We start from the raw sequence: 18,807 nt of genomic DNA, 5'->3' as shown, positions 1-18,807 counted from the left end.
CTAACCCTAACCCCTAACCCCAACCCCAACCCTAACCCTAACCCTAACCCTAACCCTATCCCCAAGAGGTAAAATATATAGTGAAGACAATAGTGGTCCTAAAACGGAACCTTGAGGAACACTGAAATTTACAATTGATTTGTCAGAGGACAAACCATTCACAGAGACAAACTGATATCTTTCCGACAGATAAGATCTAAACCAGGCCAGAACTTGTCCATGTAGACCAATTTGGGTTTCCAATCTCTCCAAAAGAATGTGGTGATCGATGGTATCAAAAGCGGCACTAAGATCTAGGAGCACGAGGACAGATGCAGGGCCTCGGTCTGACGTCATTAAAAGGTCATTTACCACCTTCACAAGTGCAGTCTCAGTGCTATGATGGGGTCTAAAACCAGACTGAAGCGTTTCGTATACATTGTTTGTCTTCAGGAAGAAAGTGAGTTGCTGTGCAACAGCTTTTTCTAAAATTTTTGAGAGGAATGGAAGATTCGATATAGGCCGATAGTTTTTTATAATTTCTGGATCAAGATTCGGCTTTTTCAAGAGAGGCTTTATTACTGCCACTTTTAGTGAGCTTGGTACACATCCGGTGGATAGAGAGCCATTTATTATGTTCAACATAGGAGGGCCAAGCACAGGAAGCAGCTCTTTCAGTAGTTTAGTTGGAATAGGGTCCAGTATGCAGCTTGAGGGTTTGGAGGCCATGATTATTTTCATCATTGTGTCAAGAGATATAGTACTAAAACACTTTAGTATCTCCCTTGATCCTAGGTCCTGGCAGAGTTGTGCAGACTCAGGACAATGGAGCTTTGGAGGAATACCCAGATTTAAAGAGGAGTCTGTAATTTGCTTTCTAATGATCATGATCTTTTCCTCAAAGAAGTTCATAAATTTATTACTGCTGAAGTGAAAGCCATCCTCCATTTGCGAAGGCTGCTTTTTAGTTAGCTTTGCGACAGTATCAAAAAGAAATTTCGGATTGTTCTTATTTTCCTCAATTAAGTTGCAAAAATAGGATGATCGAGCAGCAGTGAGGGCTCTTCGATACTGCACGGTACTGTCTTTCCAAGCTAGTCGGAAGACTTCCAGTTTGGTGTGGCGCCATTTCCGTTCCAATTTTCTGGAAGCTTGCTTCAGAGCTCGTGTATTTTCTGTATACCAGGGAGCTAGTTTCTTATGACAGATGTTTTTAATTTTTAGGGGTGCAACTGCATCTAGGGTATTGCGCAAGGTTAAATTGAGTTCCTCGGTTAGGTGGTTAACTGATTTTTGTCCTCTGACATCCTTGGGTAGGCAGAGGCAGTCTGGAAGGGCATCAAGGAATCTTTGGGTTGTCTGAGAATTTATAGCATGACTTTTAATGCTCCTTGGTTGGGGTCTGAGCAGATTATTTGTTGCAATTGCAAACGTAATAAAATGGTGGTCCGATAGTCCAGGATTATGAGGAAAAATATTAAGATCCACAACATTTATTCCATGGGACAAAACTAGGTCCAGAGTATGACTGTGGCAGTGAGTAGGTCCAGAGACATGTTGGACAAAACCCACTGAGTCGATGATGGCTCCGAAAGCCTTTTGGAGTGGGTCTGTGGACTTTTCCATGTAAATGTTAAAGTCACCAAAAATTAGAATATTATCTGCTATGACTACAAGATCCGATAGGAATTCAGGGAACTCAGTGAGGAACACTGCATATGGCCCAGGAGGCCTGTAAACAGTAGCTATAAAAAGTGAGTGAGTAGGCTGCATAGATTTCATGACTAGAAGCTCAAAAGACGAAAACGTCATTGTTTTTTTTTTTTGTAAATTGAAATTTGCTATCGTAAATGTTAGCAACACCTCCGCCTTTGCCGGATGCACGGGGGGTATGGTCACTAGTGTAACCAGGGGGTGAGGCCTCATTTAACACAGGAAACAACGCTCATTGACACATTCAAGAAGTACCATAGTGTTAACAAAGAATTTCATTAATCCCTTATTTTGGAAATTCGGATACGTGCCATGAATATTTTTTACATTTGGTTTACTCCTTGCAGCCAATTGTAGCAGTAGTTTCTGTGGTGTAGTGGTTATCACCTTCGCTTCACACGCGAAAGGTCCCTGTTTCGAAACCGGGCGGAAACAACGCTCATTGACACATTCTGGAGTACCATAGTGGTAACAGAAAATTTCTTGAATTGTTTATTTTGGAAATTCGAATACGTTCCATGAATATTTTTTAAATTCGGTTTACTCCTTGCAGAAAAATCAAGCAGCAGTTTCTGGAGTGTAGTGGTTATCATGTTCGCTTTACACGCGAAAGGTCCTCGGTTCAAAACCGGGCGGAAACAGTGCTCTTTGACACGTGCAGTAGGTACTGTACTTTCAACAAAGAATTGTTATTTTCATAAATTCTGTATTTTGGAAATTCGAATACGTTCCCTGAATATCTGTAAAATTCGGTTTACTTCTTGCAGGAAAATCAAGCAGCAGTTTCTGTAGTGTAGTGGTTATCACGTTCGCTTCACACGCCCCTTTTTGGAGTTTCAGGAAGTGGAAGAGAAGCAGGTGTCTGAGTGCTTGAGAGAGAATATCGTTTTTTTTGGAGGTCTAGTTGACTTATAAGTTTGAAAGTTTGTGAGTGACTGTAGTGAAGTTTCTGTGAAACGTTTTTGCTATTGTCCCCCATCAGCATGAGCTGTTTGGGGGATATTGCTTAAAATAACCGGACGGACAACATGGCTTCGACATCAAGAATACAAACGACGACGAGAAAGGACAACAGTGAAATCAGAATGTTAAACGAAGAACTGAAAAAAAGAACATATGAGAAGGAACTGACGGTGAACGTGGAAATAAGTGGAGAAGGGAAAATAACAACGATGGAATTGCTGAGAGGAATAAAGGAAGTTTGCGGAACAATACTGGGATGTCGAATGAAAGACGGGAATAAGTATGAAGTAACAATGTCTCATGTAAATGGAAAAGAAAGACTAATAGACGGGCTAAAGATAAAGAACTGTCAAATCATGGCTAAAGAACTAGGGAACGATGAGCTGGTGGTGTCCTTTTTGAACTTGCCCGCATACATTACGGATGAGGAGATAGAAGAGAAACTAAAAGGCTGGAAGGTGAAGGCGACCACGCCAATCAAGAGGAGGATGTGGCCAGGAACGGACATTGTAGATGGGACAAGATTTTGCAAGGTAAAGTTTACAGACAATGTGCAATCCTTGCCATATTCTACTAAATTTAACACTGTCGAGGGATTTGAATATTTTCGTGTAATCCACGACAATCAAGTGAAGGTATGTAGATTATGTATTCAGCCGGGGCACATACTTAAGGAATGTCCGGAATTCACATGCCACAAATGTAGTGAACAAGGGCATTATGCCAGAGAATGTCGGAACATAGGAAATGTGTGCAAAATGTGTGACAGACCTAAAGTTAGATGTAGCTGTAATAAGGGAGAAAATCACTTACTTTTGCAAACAATGGACCTCACTTCTGAGGAAGAGGGGAGTGTGCCTATGGAGAGGGAGGATGAGAGTGACATGGAGAGTGTGACTCCAGAGACAGTGGCAGATAAGCTTGAAGAGCCTGTAATGTCTCCTGGCAAAGCACGAGACGCCGTTTTAGTCTCTGCTGCTGACAAGGTGGAACAGCAGCACATGATGGGTGAAAGACATACACAGGTGGAGATGGTGCAAGGTGCTTCTCAGGTGCCTGAGCCAGCTTTAAGCCTGTGTAAAAATTACACCAAAGAGTGGGCTGGGTCCACTGAAGTCACGGGCACTGTTAAAGCGCACTTTTCAAAAGGCTTCCCCGCCGATCCCCCCAAAAATCAAAATAAAGAGACGGATGATGAAATAGATAGTGAGGATCTTCAGTTGTTTGTAAAAAATAAGAGGTCATTGTCGAAAACCAGGGAGATGATGGGTTTTGGAAAAAAGAAAAAGTAGGATTTTTAAGGACTTGTTTGGCTCTGATTATACTTCTGCACACATTCATAATGATTACAGTCGCATCCCTAAATGGTAACAGTTTGAGAAACATGAGCAAATTTGAGCAGGTATTAGTGTCTGTTAAGGCAGACATGTTGTGTTTTCAAGAGACCAATTGGACAGACTCCAAAATGCAGGAGATTAAGAGTAAATGGTCAGATTTAATTTTTTGTAGTCATGGAGGGGATAAAACATGTGGTGTGGCTATTTTGATAAAAAATGATGTGGTGCAAAATGTAAAAGAAATATATGCTGACAATGATGGCAGACTTATTGTAATTGAATTTGAAGTTCAAAATGTAGTTTTTCGTTTAATTAATGTTTATGCTTCAAACATTGAATCTGAAAGGAGAGAAATGTTTCACAAATTAAAAACACTGTGCTCAGAAAACTGTATACTGATAGGAGATTTTAATGTGAGGTGTAGTAGAATGGATGCCTCTAGTTGTGCTAAATTCAGATATGACTCTTCTAGAAATGCATTATGGAAACTTATGAATGAGGAGAATCTAGTAGATATATGGAGGGCTGAAAATCCAAACAGAAGAGTATTCTCTAGAAGGCAGGTGGTTCTAAAGGAATTAAAACAAAGCAGAATTGATTTATGTCTAGCAAAACAAGAATTGGTGCAGAATGTTAAGAAGGTGTCATATACCTTTACAGCATATAGTGATCATGCAGTAATGTCATTTCAAATGGGTTTTGGTGTGGAGAGGAGAGGGGGAGGTGTCTGGTGTTTAAATGCCAGTCTGTTAAAGGAGGAAGGATATAGAAATGAAATTGTTGAATGTATTAATGATGAAATGTCTAATGTACTGTTAAAAGAGAATGTGTGTTTATGGTGGGAGGAAGTGAAAGTAAAAGTAAAAAATAGGAGTATTAGGTACGCAAAAAATCATAACCGTTTAGATAAGCAGAAAGAAATAATGCTTAGGAATAGGATGTTGCATGAACTTGAAAAGGCTGATACGGATCCAGACTATGATGTTGTGAATTATTTGAAAATCCATGCAGAGCTGGGTCGTTATGAAAAAAATAAATGTTTGGGTGCTATTGTTAGGAGCAGGGCACAGTACGCTTTGGAGGGAGAGAAATGTACATCCTTTTTTTGGGGTCTGGAAAAAAGAAAACAAACTAAGAGTTACATTGTAGAGTTGGAAGATGAAAGAGGTGTAAAGGGAAACGATTTTGTTGGGATCTTAGAGACAGTTGAAACCTTTTACAGAAATCTTTACAAAAAGAATGATGTAGATAAAGTGTGTGTTGTAAAAGTGTTGGATACAATTAGTGCCAAAGTATCGCAGGCAGATAGAATGATGTGTGATGAAGAGATTTCGATTATGGAAATCAAGGAAGCAATTGTTAGCACGCAAGGTAATAAAAGTCCGGGTTTGGATGGTTTAACAAATGAGTTCTATAAAGTCTTTGTAGATATTTTGGCACCCATTTTAGTGAGGGTGTTTCATTATATGGAAGAGAATAAGGAAATCCCTGAGTCTATGTCAACTGGAATGTTAACGATCTTATTCAAAAATAGGGGCAGTAGATTAAAGTTAGAAAATTATAGGCCTATTAGCCTTCTAAATTCGGATTATAAGATACTGACTAAAGTGTTAGCGAATAGGATGAAAAAGGTGATTGGGAGTATTATTGAATCAACACAAGCCTACGGCATACCTGGAAGAGATATTGCAGATGTAATTTGTACAATTAGGGATGTTGTTAATCAAATGAAAAATGAAGGTGGTATAGTTTTAAGTTTGGACTTTAACAAAGCTTTCGATAGAGTGGAGCACAGCTTTTTATTACAGACTTTGGAGAGGTTTGGGTTTGGGCCAAAGTTTGTATCTTGGATCAACCTGTTGTATAGTGGGGCTAAAAGTTGTGTTAAATGTAACGGAGTGTTAACAGATACTTTCCCTGTGGAGAGGTCAGTAAGGCAGGGCTGTCCTTTGTCAGCTCTGCTGTACAGTGTTTCTACAGAACCGTTAGCTACATTGATAAATAGTAATAAAGAAGTAAGGGGTGTTGGAATCCCAGGTGGTGGTGTCAGTGTTGTACATCAGTACGCTGATGACACTACTTGTACTGTGAAGGATATAGAAAGTATTGGAAGCATTATGGGGATCATAGATATATATGGCAAGGCATCGGGTGCTAAAGTTAATATAGAGAAGACTGAAATAATGTTTGTTGGGTATATCAATGTAAACGGGTGTGAGATTCCATTCAAGAGCGCAAAGGATTTTATTAAAGTGCTGGGAGTAAACATTGGTGTAAAGGAGAAAGAGGCAAAAGATATAACTTGGACTGGGATCCTTAATAAAGTCAAGCTAACGTTGAATTTCTGGAAAAATAGAAAACTAAAGTTACAAGGGAAAGTAATTGTTGCAAATGCTTTGGTATTATCCAAATTTGTGTATGTTTTGGGAGTCCTGGACATGCCGGAGTGGGTCCTAAATGAATTGAATAATGTGGTGTCAAATTTTATATGGGATGGTAAAGGAGTGAGAATATCTCAGAAAACATTGATTGCTGACTATGTGGAGGGAGGTTTAAAACTTGTAGATTTAGGTGTCAAAAGAAAAGCTATTAGGATAAAAACAGTAAAGAAATATTTGTATGACAGTGAAGATTATGGCTGGAAACACTTCTTTAGAGTCTACTTAGAGGAGAGTGGTGGTTGAGAGGATAATGGTTTATTGATGGGGCTTAAAAGGGCAATGTTTGAAAAGGTACCAGATTTTTATAAAGAGGTGCTAAATGCATGGGCAGAGTTGTTGCCTAATGTATATTATGAATGTGGACATATTGACCTGATTATGAATCAACCTATATTTCTGAATGAGAAAATCAAGAACAAAGAAAAAGTTTTGTATAATAAAGTATTTATGAGTGCAGGTCTACGGCAAATAAAAGATTATACATATGAGGTAATTCCAGGGTTTTTACCTGGGGAAGCTTTTTTTGACATAATCAATGAATGGGATGAAGAGGTGGGAAGGGGAACAGTGAATAATATGTATGACAAGATAAACAATAGTATACCAAGAGCATGGGTTGATTTAATAAATAGTGAAGTTGAAAGAAGATTTATTTGTATTTCTTAATTTGTTCATTGGTAGCAGTAAGAAGAAAGTACATTTATCTAGTATACCAGTGAAAAGATTGTATAGAATAATGGTAGGAAAAGTGTGTAGAAGGCCGACTGCTGAGAAATTTTGGAAAGAAGTTTTTCCGGAATTGGATGAAAAAAAGATATGGGGAAATTTAAATGTAAAATATAATAGTAAGGAGTGTGAAAATAATGATTTCAAACTAAGACATAATAGAATATTTACAAAGGTGGTGCTAAAGAAAATTAATTGTGAGATAGAAAGGGAATGCGACGTATGTGGACGTTTCCCGGAAACTCTTATGCATTTGTTTCTAGAATGTGAGGATTTAAAATATTTTTTTTGTAAAGTTAAGGAAATGTTATGTAGAAACTGGGGGGGAGATTTCGTGAAAAAGTATGCGTGGGAGAAACTTTTGTTATTTGGAGTGTCTGGTAAATGTGAGGGTGCTAATGTGTGTTTGTTGAATATGGTTTTGAGTTTTGTGAGGTATGCTATTTTTTGTAGGAGGAATTATGTTTCTTTTGACAGAAAGAGGGTTCAGGTGTGGAGTATCTTTATAGCACTGTTCAGTAAACACATAGATATGTTGTTTAATTATGGGATGGAACATTTTGATGAGTCTTTTGTTGAAGGGAGTGGGTTAATTTCACGAGAGGAGATTGGAGGTATCACTTATAATTTTTGAAAGCACTGTTTTGATATTTTCTTTGTTGATAATTTGATAGGGGGTGAATTGATCACCTGCCTCTGTTAGTCTAGTGTCTTCTGTATTGTTCTCTGTGGATTGTACTGTAAACAGTAGATTGTACTGTAAATATTGTAAACAAACATTTTTGATAATAAAAAAAATAATAATAAAAAAAAATAAAAATCACGTTCGCTTTACACGCGAAAGGTCCTCGGTTCGAAACCGGGCGGAAACAGTGCTCTTTGACACGTGCAGTAGGTACAGTACTTTTAAAAGAGAATAGTTATTTTCATAAATGCCTAAATGTGGAAATTTCAACACGTGCCATAAATATCTGTAAAATTCAGTTTACTCCTTGCAGATAATTGTAGAAGCAGTTTCTGTAGTGTAGCGGTTATCACGTTTGCTTAACACGCGAAAGGTCCTCGGTTCGAAACTTGGCGGAAACAGATCTCTTTGACACGTGCAGTAGGTACTGTACTTTTAAAAGAGAATAGTTATTTTCATAAATGCCTAAATTTGGAAATTTCAACACGTGCCATAAATATCTGTAAAATTCGGTTTACTCCTTGCAGATAATTGTAGAAGCAGTTTCTGTAGTGTAGCGGTTATCACGTTTGCTTAACACGCGAAAGGTCCTCGGTTCGAAACTGGGCGGAAACAGATCTCTTTGACACGTGCAGTAGGTACTGTACTTTCAACAAAGAATTGTTATTTTCATAAATTCTGTATTTTGGAAATTCGAATACGTGCCCTGAATATCTGTAAAATTCGGTTTACTTCTTGCAGGAAAATCAAGCAGCAGTTTCTGTAGTGTAGTGGTTATCACGTTCGCTTTACACGCGAAAGGTCCTCGGTTCGAAACCGGGCGGAAACAGTGCTCTTTGACACGTGCAGTAGGTACAGTACTTTTAAAAGAGAATAGTTATTTTCATAAATGCCTAAATTTGGAAATTTCAACACGTGCCATAAATATCTGTAAAATTCGGTTTACTCCTAGCAGATAATTTCAGAAGCAGTTTCTGTAGTGTAGTGGTTATCACGTTCGCTTCACATGCCCCTTTTTGGAGTTTCAGGAAGTGGAAGAGAAGCAGGTGTCTGAGTGCTTGAGAGAGAATATCGTTTTTTTTGGAGGTCTAGTTGACTTATAAGTTTGAAAGTTTGTGAGTGACTGTAGTGAAGTTTCTGTGAAACGTTTTTGCTATTGTCCCCCATCAGCGTGAGCTGTTTGGGGGATATTGCTTAAAATAACCGGACGGACAACATGGCTTCGACATCAAGAATACAAACGACGACGAGAAAGGACAACAGTGAAATCAGAATGTTAAACGAAGAACTGAAAAAAAGAACATATGAGAAGGAACTGACGGTGAACGTGGAAATAAGTGGAGAAGGGAAAATAACAACGATGGAATTGCTGAGAGGAATAAAGGAAGTTTGCGGAACAATACTGGGATGTCGAATGAAAGACGGGAATAAGTATGAAGTAACAATGTCTCATGTAAATGGAAAAGAAAGACTAATAGACGGGCTAAAGATAAAGAACTGTCAAATCATGGCTAAAGAACTAGGGAACGATGAGCTGGTGGTGTCCTTTTTGAACTTGCCCGCATACATTACGGATGAGGAGATAGAAGAGAAACTAAAAGGCTGGAAGGTGAAGGCGACCACGCCAATCAAGAGGAGGATGTGGCCAGGAACGGACATTGTAGATGGGACAAGATTTTGCAAGGTAAAGTTTACAGACAATGTGCAATCCTTGCCATATTCTACTAAATTTAACACTGTCGAGGGATTTGAATATTTTCGTGTAATCCACGACAATCAAGTGAAGGTATGTAGATTATGTATTCAGCCGGGGCACATACTTAAGGAATGTCCGGAATTCACATGCCACAAATGTAGTGAACAAGGGCATTATGTCAGAGAATGTCGGAACATAGGAAATGTGTGCAAAATGTGTGACAGACCTAAAGTTAGATGTAGCTGTAATAAGGGAGAAAATCACTTACTTTTGCAAACAATGGACCTCACGTCTGAGGAAGAGGGGAGTGTGCCTATGGAGAGGGAGGATGAGAGTGACATGGAGAGTGTGACTCCAGAGACAGTGGCAGATAAGCTTGAAGAGCCTGTAATGTCTCCTGGCAAAGCACGAGACGCCGTTTTAGTCTCTGCTGCTGACAAGGTGGAACAGCAGCACATGATGGGTGAAAGACATACACAGGTAGAGATGGTGCAAGGTGCTTCTCAGGTGCCTGAGCCAGCTTTAAGCCTGTGTAAAAATTACACCAAAGAGTGGGCTGGGTCCACTGAAGTCACGGGCACTGTTAAAGCGCACTTTTCAAAAGGCTTCCCCGCCGCTCCCCCCAAAAATCCAAATAAAGAGACGGATGATGAAATAGATAGTGAGGATCTTCAGTTGTTTGTAAAAAATAAGAGGTCATTGTCGAAAACCAGGGAGATGATGGGTTTTGGAAAAAAGAAAAAGTAGGATTTTTAAGGACTTGTTTGGCTCTGATTATACTTCTGCACACATTCATAATGATTACAGTCGCATCCCTAAATGGTAACAGTTTGAGAAACATGAGCAAATTTGAGCAGGTATTAGTGTCTGTTAAGGCAGACATGTTGTGTTTTCAAGAGACCAATTGGACAGACTCCAAAATGCAGGAGATTAAGAGTAAATGGTCAGATTTAATTTTTTGTAGTCATGGAGGGGATAAAACATGTGGTGTGGCTATTTTGATAAAAAATGATGTGGTGCAAAGTGTAAAAGAAATATATGCTGACAATGATGGCAGACTTATTGTAATTGAATTTGAAGTTCAAAATGTAGTTTTTCGTTTAATTAATGTTTATGCTTCAAACATTGAATCTGAAAGGAGAGAAATGTTTCACAAATTAAAAACACTGTGCTCAGAAAACTGTATACTGATAGGAGATTTTAATGTGAGGTGTAGTAGAATGGATGCCTCTAGTTGTGCTAAATTCAGATATGACTCTTCTAGAAATGCATTATGGAATCTTATGAATGAGGAGAATCTAGTAGATATATGGAGGGCTGAAAATCCAAACAGAAGAGTATTCTCTAGAAGGCAGGTGGTTCTAAAGGAATTAAAACAAAGCAGAATTGATTTATGTCTAGCAAAACAAGAATTGGTGCAGAATGTTAAGAAGGTGTCATATACCTTTACAGCATATAGTGATCATGCAGTAATGTCATTTCAAATGGGTTTTGGTGTGGAGAGGAGAGGGGGAGGTGTCTGGTGTTTAAATGCCAGTCAGTTAAAGGAGGAAGGATATAGAAATGAAATTGTTGAATGTATTAATGATGAAATGTCTAATGTACTGTTAAAAGAGAATGTGTGTTTATGGTGGGAGGAAGTGAAAGTAAAAAATAGGAGTATTAGGTACGCAAAAAATCATAACCGTTTAGATAAGCAGAAAGAAATAATGCTTAGGAATAGGATGTTGCATGAACTTGAAAAGGCTGATACGGATCCAGACTATGATGTTGTGAATTATTTGAAAATCCATGCAGAGCTGGGTCGTTATGAAAAAAATAAATGTTTGGGTGCTATTGTTAGGAGCAGGGCACAGTACGCTTTGGAGGGAGAGAAATGTACATCCTTTTTTTTGGGTCTGGAAAAAAGAAAACAAACTAAGAGTTACATTGTAGAGTTGGAAGATGAAAGAGGTGTAAAGGTAAACGATTTTGTTGGGATCTTAGAGACAGTTGAAACCTTTTACAGAAATCTTTACAAAAAGAATGATGTAGATAAAGTGTGTGTTGTAAAAGTGTTGGATACAATTAGTGCCAAAGTATCGCAGGCAGATAGAATGATGTGTGATGAAGAGATTTAGATTATGGAAATCAAGGAAGCAATTGTTAGCACGCAAGGTAATAAAAGTCCGGGTTTGGATGGTTTAACAAATGAGTTCTATAAAGTCTTTGTAGATATTTTGGCACCCATTTTAGTGAGGGTGTTTCATTATATGGAAGAGAATAAGGAAATCCCTGAGTCTATGTCAACTGGAATGTTAACGATCTTATTCAAAAATAGGGGCAGTAGATTAAAGTTAGAAAATTATAGGCCTATTAGCCTTCTAAATTCGGATTATAAGATACTGACTAAAGTGTTAGCGAATAGGATGAAAAAGGTGATTGGGAGTATTATTGAATCAACACAAGCCTACGGCATACCTGGAAGAGATATTGCAGATGTAATTTGTACAATTAGGGATGTTGTTAATCAAATGAAAAATGAAGGTGGTATAGTTTTAAGTTTGGACTTTAACAAAGCTTTCGATAGAGTGGAGCACAGCTTTTTATTACAGACTTTGGAGAGGTTTGGGTTTGGGCCAAAGTTTGTATCTTGGATCAACCTGTTGTATAGTGGGGCTAAAAGTTGTGTTAAATGTAACGGAGTGTTAACAGATACTTTCCCTGTGGAGAGGTCAGTAAGGCAGGGCTGTCCTTTGTCAGCTCTGCTGTACAGTGTTTCTACAGAACCGTTAGCTACATTGATAAATAGTAATAAAGAAGTAAGGGGTGTTGGAATCCCAGGTGGTGGTGTCAGTGTTGTACATCAGTACGCTGATGACACTACTTGTACTGTGAAGGATATAGAAAGTATTGGAAGCATTATGGGGATCATAGATATATATGGCAAGGCATCGGGTGCTAAAGTTAATATAGAGAAGACTGAAATAATGTTTGTTGGGGATATCAATGTAAACGGGTGTGAGATTCCATTCAAGAGCGCAAAGGATTTTATTAAAGTGCTGGGAGTAAACATTGGTGTAAAGGAGAAAGAGGCAAAAGATATAACTTGGACTGGGATCCTTAATAAAGTCAAGCTAACGTTGAATTTCTGGAAAAATAGAAAACTAAAGTTACAAGGGAAAGTAATTGTTGCAAATGCTTTGGTATTATCCAAATTTGTGTATGTTTTGGGAGTCCTGGACATGCCGGAGTGGGTCCTAAATGAATTGAATAATGTGGTGTCAAATTTTATTTGGGATGGTAAAGGAGTGAGAATATCTCAGAAAACATTGATTGCTGACTATGTGGATGGAGGTTTAAAACTTGTAGATTTAGATGTCAAAAGAAAAGCTATTAGGATAAAAACAGTAAAGAAATATTTGTATGACAGTGAAGATTATGGCTGGAAACACTTCTTTAGAGTCTACTTAGAGGAGAGTGGTGGTTGTGAGGATAATGGTTTATTGATGGGGCTTAAAAGGGCAATGTTTGAAAAGGTACCAGATTTTTATAAAGAGGTGCTAAATGCATGGGCAGAGTTGTTGCCTAATGTATATTATGAATGTGGACATATTGACCTGATTATGAATCAACCTATATTTCTGAATGAGAAAATCAAGAACAAAGAAAAAGTTTTGTATAATAAAGTATTTATGAGTGCAGGTCTACGGCAAATAAAAGATTATACTTATGAGGTAATTCCAGGGTTTTTACCTGGGGAAGCTATTTTTGACATAATCAATGAATGGGATGAAGAGGTGGGAAGGGGAACAGTGAATAATATGTATGACAAGATAAAGAATAGTATACCAAGAGCATGGGTTGATTTAATAAATAGTGAAGTTGAAAGAGAAGATTTATTTGTATTTCCTCATTTGTTCATTGGTAGCAGTAAGAAGAAAGTACATTTATCTAGTATACCAGTGAAAAGATTGTATAGAATAATGGTAGGAAAAGTGTGTAGAAGGCCGGCTGCTGAGAAATTTTGGAAAGTAGTTTTTCCGGAATTGGATGAAAAAAAGATATGGGGAAATTTAAATGTAAAATATAATAGTAAGGAGTGTGAAAATAATGATTTCAAACTAAGACATAATAGAATATTTACAAAGGTGGTGCTAAAGAAAATTAATTGTGAGATAGAAAGGGAATGCGACGTATGTGGACGTTTCCCGGAAACTCTTATGCATTTGTTTATAGAATGTGAGGATTTAAAATATTTTTTTTGTAAAGTTAAGGAAATGTTATGTAGAAACTGGGGGGGAGATTTCGTGAAAAAGTATGCGTGGGAGGAACTTTTGTTATTTGGAGTGTCTGGTAAATGTGAGGGTGCTAATGTGTGTTTGTTGAATATGGTTTTGAGTTTTGTGAGGTATGCTATTTTTTGTAGGAGGAATTATGTTTCTTTTGACAGAAAGAGGGTTCAGGTGTGGAGTATCTTTATAGCACTGTTCAGTAAACACATAGATATGTTGTTTAATTATGGGATGGAACATTTTGATGAGTCTTTTGTTGAAGGGAGTGGGTTAATTTCACGAGAGGAGAGTGGAGGTATCACTTATAATTTTTGAAAGCACTGTTTTGATATTTTCTTTGTTGATAATTTGATAGGGGGTGAATTGTTCACCTGCCTCTGTTAGTCTAGTGTCTTCTGTATTGTTCTCTGTGGATTGTACTGTAAACAGTAGATTGTACTGTAAACATTGTAAACAAACATTTTTGATAATAAAAAAAAAATAAAAAATAAAAATAATAAATCACGTTCGCTTAACACGCGAAAGGTCCTCGGTTTGAAACCGGCCGGAAACAGAGCTCTTTGATACGTGCAGTAGGTACTGTACTTTCAACAAAGAATTGTTATTTTCATGAATTCTGTATTTTGGAAATTCGAATACGTGCCATGAATATCTGTAAAATTCGGTTTACTCCTCGCAGCTAAATGTAGCAGCAGTTTCTGTAGTGTAGTGGTTATCACGTTCGCTTTACACGTGAAAGGTCCTCAGTTTGAAACCGGGAGGAAACAGTGCTCTTTGACATGTGCAGTAGGTACTGTACTATTAACAGAGAATAGTTATTTTCATAAATGCCTAATTTTGGAAATTTGAACACGTGCCATGAATATCTGTAAAATTCGGTTTACTCCTTGCAGATAATTGTTGAAGCAGTTTCTGTAGTGTAGCGGTTATCACGTTCGCTTAACACGCGAAAGGTACTCGGTTCGAAACCGGGCGGAAACAGAGCTCTTTGACACGTGCAGTAGGTACTGTACTTTCAACAAAGAATTGTTATTTTCATGAATTCTGTATTCTGGAAATGCGAATACGTGCCATGAATATCTGTAAAATTTGGTTTACTCCTCGCAGCTAAATGTAGCAGCAGTTTCTGTAGTGTAGTGGTTATCACATTTGTTCACACGCGAAAGGTCCCTGGTTTGAAACCAGGCCGAAACAACGCTCATCGACACATTCAAGAAGTACCATAGTGTTAACAAAGAATTTCATTATTCTCTTATTTTGGAAATTTGAATACGTGCCATGAATATTTTTAAAATTCGGTTTACTCCTTGCAGCTAATTGTAGCAGTAGTTTCTGTGGTGTAGTGGTTATCACTTTCGCTTCATACGCGAAAGGTCCCTTGTTCGAAACCTGGGCGGAAACAACGCTCATTGACACATTCTGAAGTACCATAGTGGTAACAGAAAATTTCATGAATTCTTTATTTTGGAAATTCGAATACGTGCCATGAATATTTTTAAAATTCGGTTTACTCCTTGCAGATAAATCAAGCAGCAGTTTCTGTAGTGTAGTGGTTATCACGTTAGCTTTACACGTGAAATGTCCTCAGTTTGAAACCGGGAGGAAACAGTGCTCTTTGACATGTGCAGTAGGTACTGTACTATTAACAGAGAATAGTTATTTTCATAAATGCCTAATTTTGGAAATTTGAACACGTGCCATGAATATCTGTAAAATTCGGTTTACTCCTTGCAGATAATTGTTGAAGCAGTTTCTGTAGTGTAGCGGTTATCGCGTTCGCTTAACACGCGAAAGGTCCTCGGTTCGAAACCGGGCGGAAACAGAGCTCTTTGACACGTGCAGTAGGTACTGTACTTTCAACAAAGAATTGTTATTTTCATGAATTCTGTATTTTGGAAATTCGAATACGTGCCATGAATATCTGTAAAATTCGGTTTCCTCCTCGCAGCTAATTGTACCAGTAGTTTCTGTGGTGTAGTGGTTATCACGTTTGCTTCACACGCGAAAGGTCCCTGGTTCGAAACCGGGCGGAAAAAACGCTCATTGACACATTCTGAAGTACCATAGTGGTAACAGAAAATTTCATGAATTCTTTATTTTGGAAATTCGAATACGTGCCATGAATATTTTTAAAATTCGGTTTACTCCTTGCAGAAAAATCAAGCAGCAGTTTCTGTAGTGTTGTGGTTATCACGTTAGCTTTACACGTGAAAGGTCCTCATTTTGAAACCGGGAGGAAACACTGCTCTTTGACATGTGCAGTAGGTACTGTACTATTAACAGACAATAGTTATTTTCATAAATGCCTAATTTTGGAAATTTGAACACGTGCCATGAATATCTGTAAAATTCGGTTTAATCCTTGCAGATAATTGTTGAAGAAGATTCTGTAGTGTAGTGGTTATCACGTTTGCTTAATACGCGAAAGGTCCTCGGTTCGAACCCGGGCGGAAACAGAGCTCTTTGACACGTGCAGTAGGTACTGTACTTTCAACAAAGAATTGTTATTTTCATAAATTCTGTATTTTGGAAATTCGAATACGTGCCCTGAATATCTGTAAAATTCGGTTTACTTCTTGCAGGAAAATCAAGCAGCAGTTTCTGTAGTGTAGTGGTTATCGCGTTCGCTTTACACGCGAAAGGTCCTCGGTTCGAAACCGGGTGGAAACAGAGCTCTTTGACAAGTGCAGTAGGTACTGTACTTTAAACAAAGAATTGTTATTTTCATGAATTCTGTATTTTGGAAATTCGAATATGTGCCATGAATATCTGCAAAATTCGGTTTACTCCTTGCAGCTAAATGTAGCAGCAGTTTCTGTAGTGCAGTGGTTATCACGTTTGTTCACACGCGAAAGGTCCCTGGTTCGAAACCAGGCGGAAACAACGCTCATCGACACATTCAAGAAGTACCATAGTGTTAACAAAGAATTTCATTATTCTCTTATTTTGGAAATTCGAATACGTGCCATGAATATTTTTAAAATTCGGTTTACTCCTTGCAGCTAATTGTAGCAGTAGTTTCTGTGGTGTAGTGGTTATCACTTTAGCTTCATACACGAAAGTTACCTGGTTCGAAACCGGGCGGAAACAACGCTTATTGACACATTCTGAAGTACCATAGTGGTAACAGAAAATTTCATGAATTCTTTATTTTGGAAATTTGAATACGTGCCATGAATATTTTTAAAATTCGGTTTACTCCTTGCAGCTAATTGTAGCAGTAGTTTCTGTGGTGTACTGGTTATCACGTTCGCTTCACACGCGAAAGGTCCCTGTTTCGAAACCGGGCGGAAACTACGCTCATTAACACATTCTGTAGTACCATAGTGGTAATAGAAAATTTCATGAATTCTTTATTTTGGAAATTCGAATACGTGCCATGAATATTTTTAAAATTCGGTTTACTCTTTGCAGATAATTGTGGAAGAACTTTCTGTAGTGTAGTGGTTATCACGTTCGCTTAACCCGCGAAAGGTCCTCGGTTCGAAACCGGGCGGAAACAGAGCTCTTTGCCAAGTGCAGTAGGTACTGTACTTTCAACAAAGAATTGTTATTTTCATGAGTTCTGTATTTTGGAAATTCGAATATGTGACATGAATATCTGTAAAATTCGGTTTACTCCTTGCAGCTAAATGTAGCAGCAGTTTCTGTAGTGTCGTGGTTATCACGTTCGCTTTACACGCGAAAGGTCCTCGGTTCGAAACCGGGTGGAAACAGTGCTCTTTGACATGTGCAGTAGGTACTCTACTATTAACAGAGAATAGTTATTTTCATAAATGCCTAATTTTGGAAATTTGAACACGTGCCATGAATATCTGTAAAATTCGGTTTAATCCTTGCAGATAATTGTTGAAGAAGATTCTGTAGTGTAGTGGTTATCACGTTTGCTTAATACGCGAAAGGTCCTCGGTTCGAACCCGGGCGGAAACAGAGCTCTTTGACACGTGCAGTAGGTACTGTACTTTCAACAAAGAATTGTTATTTTCATAAATTCTGTATTTTGGAAATTCGAATACGTGCCCTGAATATCTGTAAAATTCGGTTTACTTCTTGCAGGAAAATCAAGCAGCAGTTTCTGTAGTGTAGTGGTTATCGCGTTCGCTTTACACGCGAAAGGTCCTCGGTTCGAAACCGGGTGGAAACAGAGCTCTTTGACAAGTGCAGTAGGTACTGTACTTTAAACAAAGAATTGTTATTTTCATGAATTCTGTATTTTGGAAATTCGAATATGTGCCATGAATATCTGCAAAATTCGGTTTACTCCTTGCAGCTAAATGTAGCAGCAGTTTCTGTAGTGCAGTGGTTATCACGTTTGTTCACACGCGAAAGGTCCCTGGTTCGAAACCAGGCGGAAACAACGCTCATCGACACATTCAAGAAGTACCATAGTGTTAACAAAGAATTTCATTATTCTCTTATTTTGGAAATTCGAATACGTGCCATGAATATTTTTAAAATTCGGTTTACTCCTTGCAGCTAATTGTAGCAGTAGTTTCTGTGGTGTAGTGGTTATCACTTTAGCTTCATACACGAAAGTTCCCTGGTTCGAAACCGGGCGGAAACAACGCTTATTGACACATTCTGAAGTACCATAGTGGTAACAGAAAATTTCATGAATTCTTTATTTTGGAAATTTGAATACGTGCCATGAATATTTTTTAAATTCGGTTTACTCCTTGCAGCTAATTGTAGCAGTAGTTTCTGTGGTGTACTGGTTATCACGTTCGCTTCACACGCGAAAGGTCCCTGTTTCGAAACCGGGCGGAAACTACGCTCATTAACACATTCTGTAGTACCATAGTGGTAATAGAAAATTTCATGAATTCTTTATTTTGGAAATTCGAATACGTGCCATGAATATTTTTAAAATTCGGTTTACTCTTTGCAGATAATTGTGGAAGAACTTTCTGTAGTGTAGTGGTTATCACGTTCGCTTAACCCGCGAAAGGTCCTCGGTTCGAAACCGGGCGGAAACAGAGCTCTTTGACAAGTG

At 38.1% G+C, this 18,807-nt stretch overlaps 7 non-coding genes across 7 annotated transcripts; all 7 read left to right on the top strand.

The window, feature by feature from the left end:
• Nucleotides 1-2,260: 2,260 nt before the first annotated feature.
• On the top strand, nt 2,261-2,333 carry trnav-uac (transfer RNA valine (anticodon UAC)). Its single transcript has one exon. It is a non-coding gene; the product is annotated as a tRNA-Val (tRNA).
• Nucleotides 2,334-8,600: 6,267 nt separating this feature from the next.
• Nucleotides 8,601-8,673, top strand: trnav-uac (transfer RNA valine (anticodon UAC)). The gene has a single exon. It is a non-coding gene; the product is annotated as a tRNA-Val (tRNA).
• Nucleotides 8,674-16,197: 7,524 nt separating this feature from the next.
• On the top strand, nt 16,198-16,270 carry trnai-aau (transfer RNA isoleucine (anticodon AAU)). Its single transcript has one exon. It is a non-coding gene; the product is annotated as a tRNA-Ile (tRNA).
• A 141-nt stretch (nt 16,271-16,411) lies between these two features.
• On the top strand, nt 16,412-16,484 carry trnav-uac (transfer RNA valine (anticodon UAC)). The gene has a single exon. It is a non-coding gene; the product is annotated as a tRNA-Val (tRNA).
• A 973-nt stretch (nt 16,485-17,457) lies between these two features.
• trnav-uac (transfer RNA valine (anticodon UAC)) lies at nt 17,458-17,530 on the top strand. Its single transcript has one exon. It is a non-coding gene; the product is annotated as a tRNA-Val (tRNA).
• Nucleotides 17,531-17,671: 141 nt separating this feature from the next.
• trnai-aau (transfer RNA isoleucine (anticodon AAU)) lies at nt 17,672-17,744 on the top strand. Its single transcript has one exon. It is a non-coding gene; the product is annotated as a tRNA-Ile (tRNA).
• A 141-nt stretch (nt 17,745-17,885) lies between these two features.
• trnav-uac (transfer RNA valine (anticodon UAC)) lies at nt 17,886-17,958 on the top strand. Its single transcript has one exon. It is a non-coding gene; the product is annotated as a tRNA-Val (tRNA).
• Nucleotides 17,959-18,807: the final 849 nt, after the last annotated feature.

Source organism: Salmo salar, chromosome 29 (assembly GCF_965601325.2).
Source record: "Salmo salar chromosome 29, fSalSal1, whole genome shotgun sequence".
Classification (NCBI taxonomy): Eukaryota; Metazoa; Chordata; class Actinopteri; order Salmoniformes; family Salmonidae; genus Salmo; species Salmo salar.
Note: the sequence above shows the minus strand (reverse complement) of the source record. Positions and strands in the feature narration are given on the sequence as shown.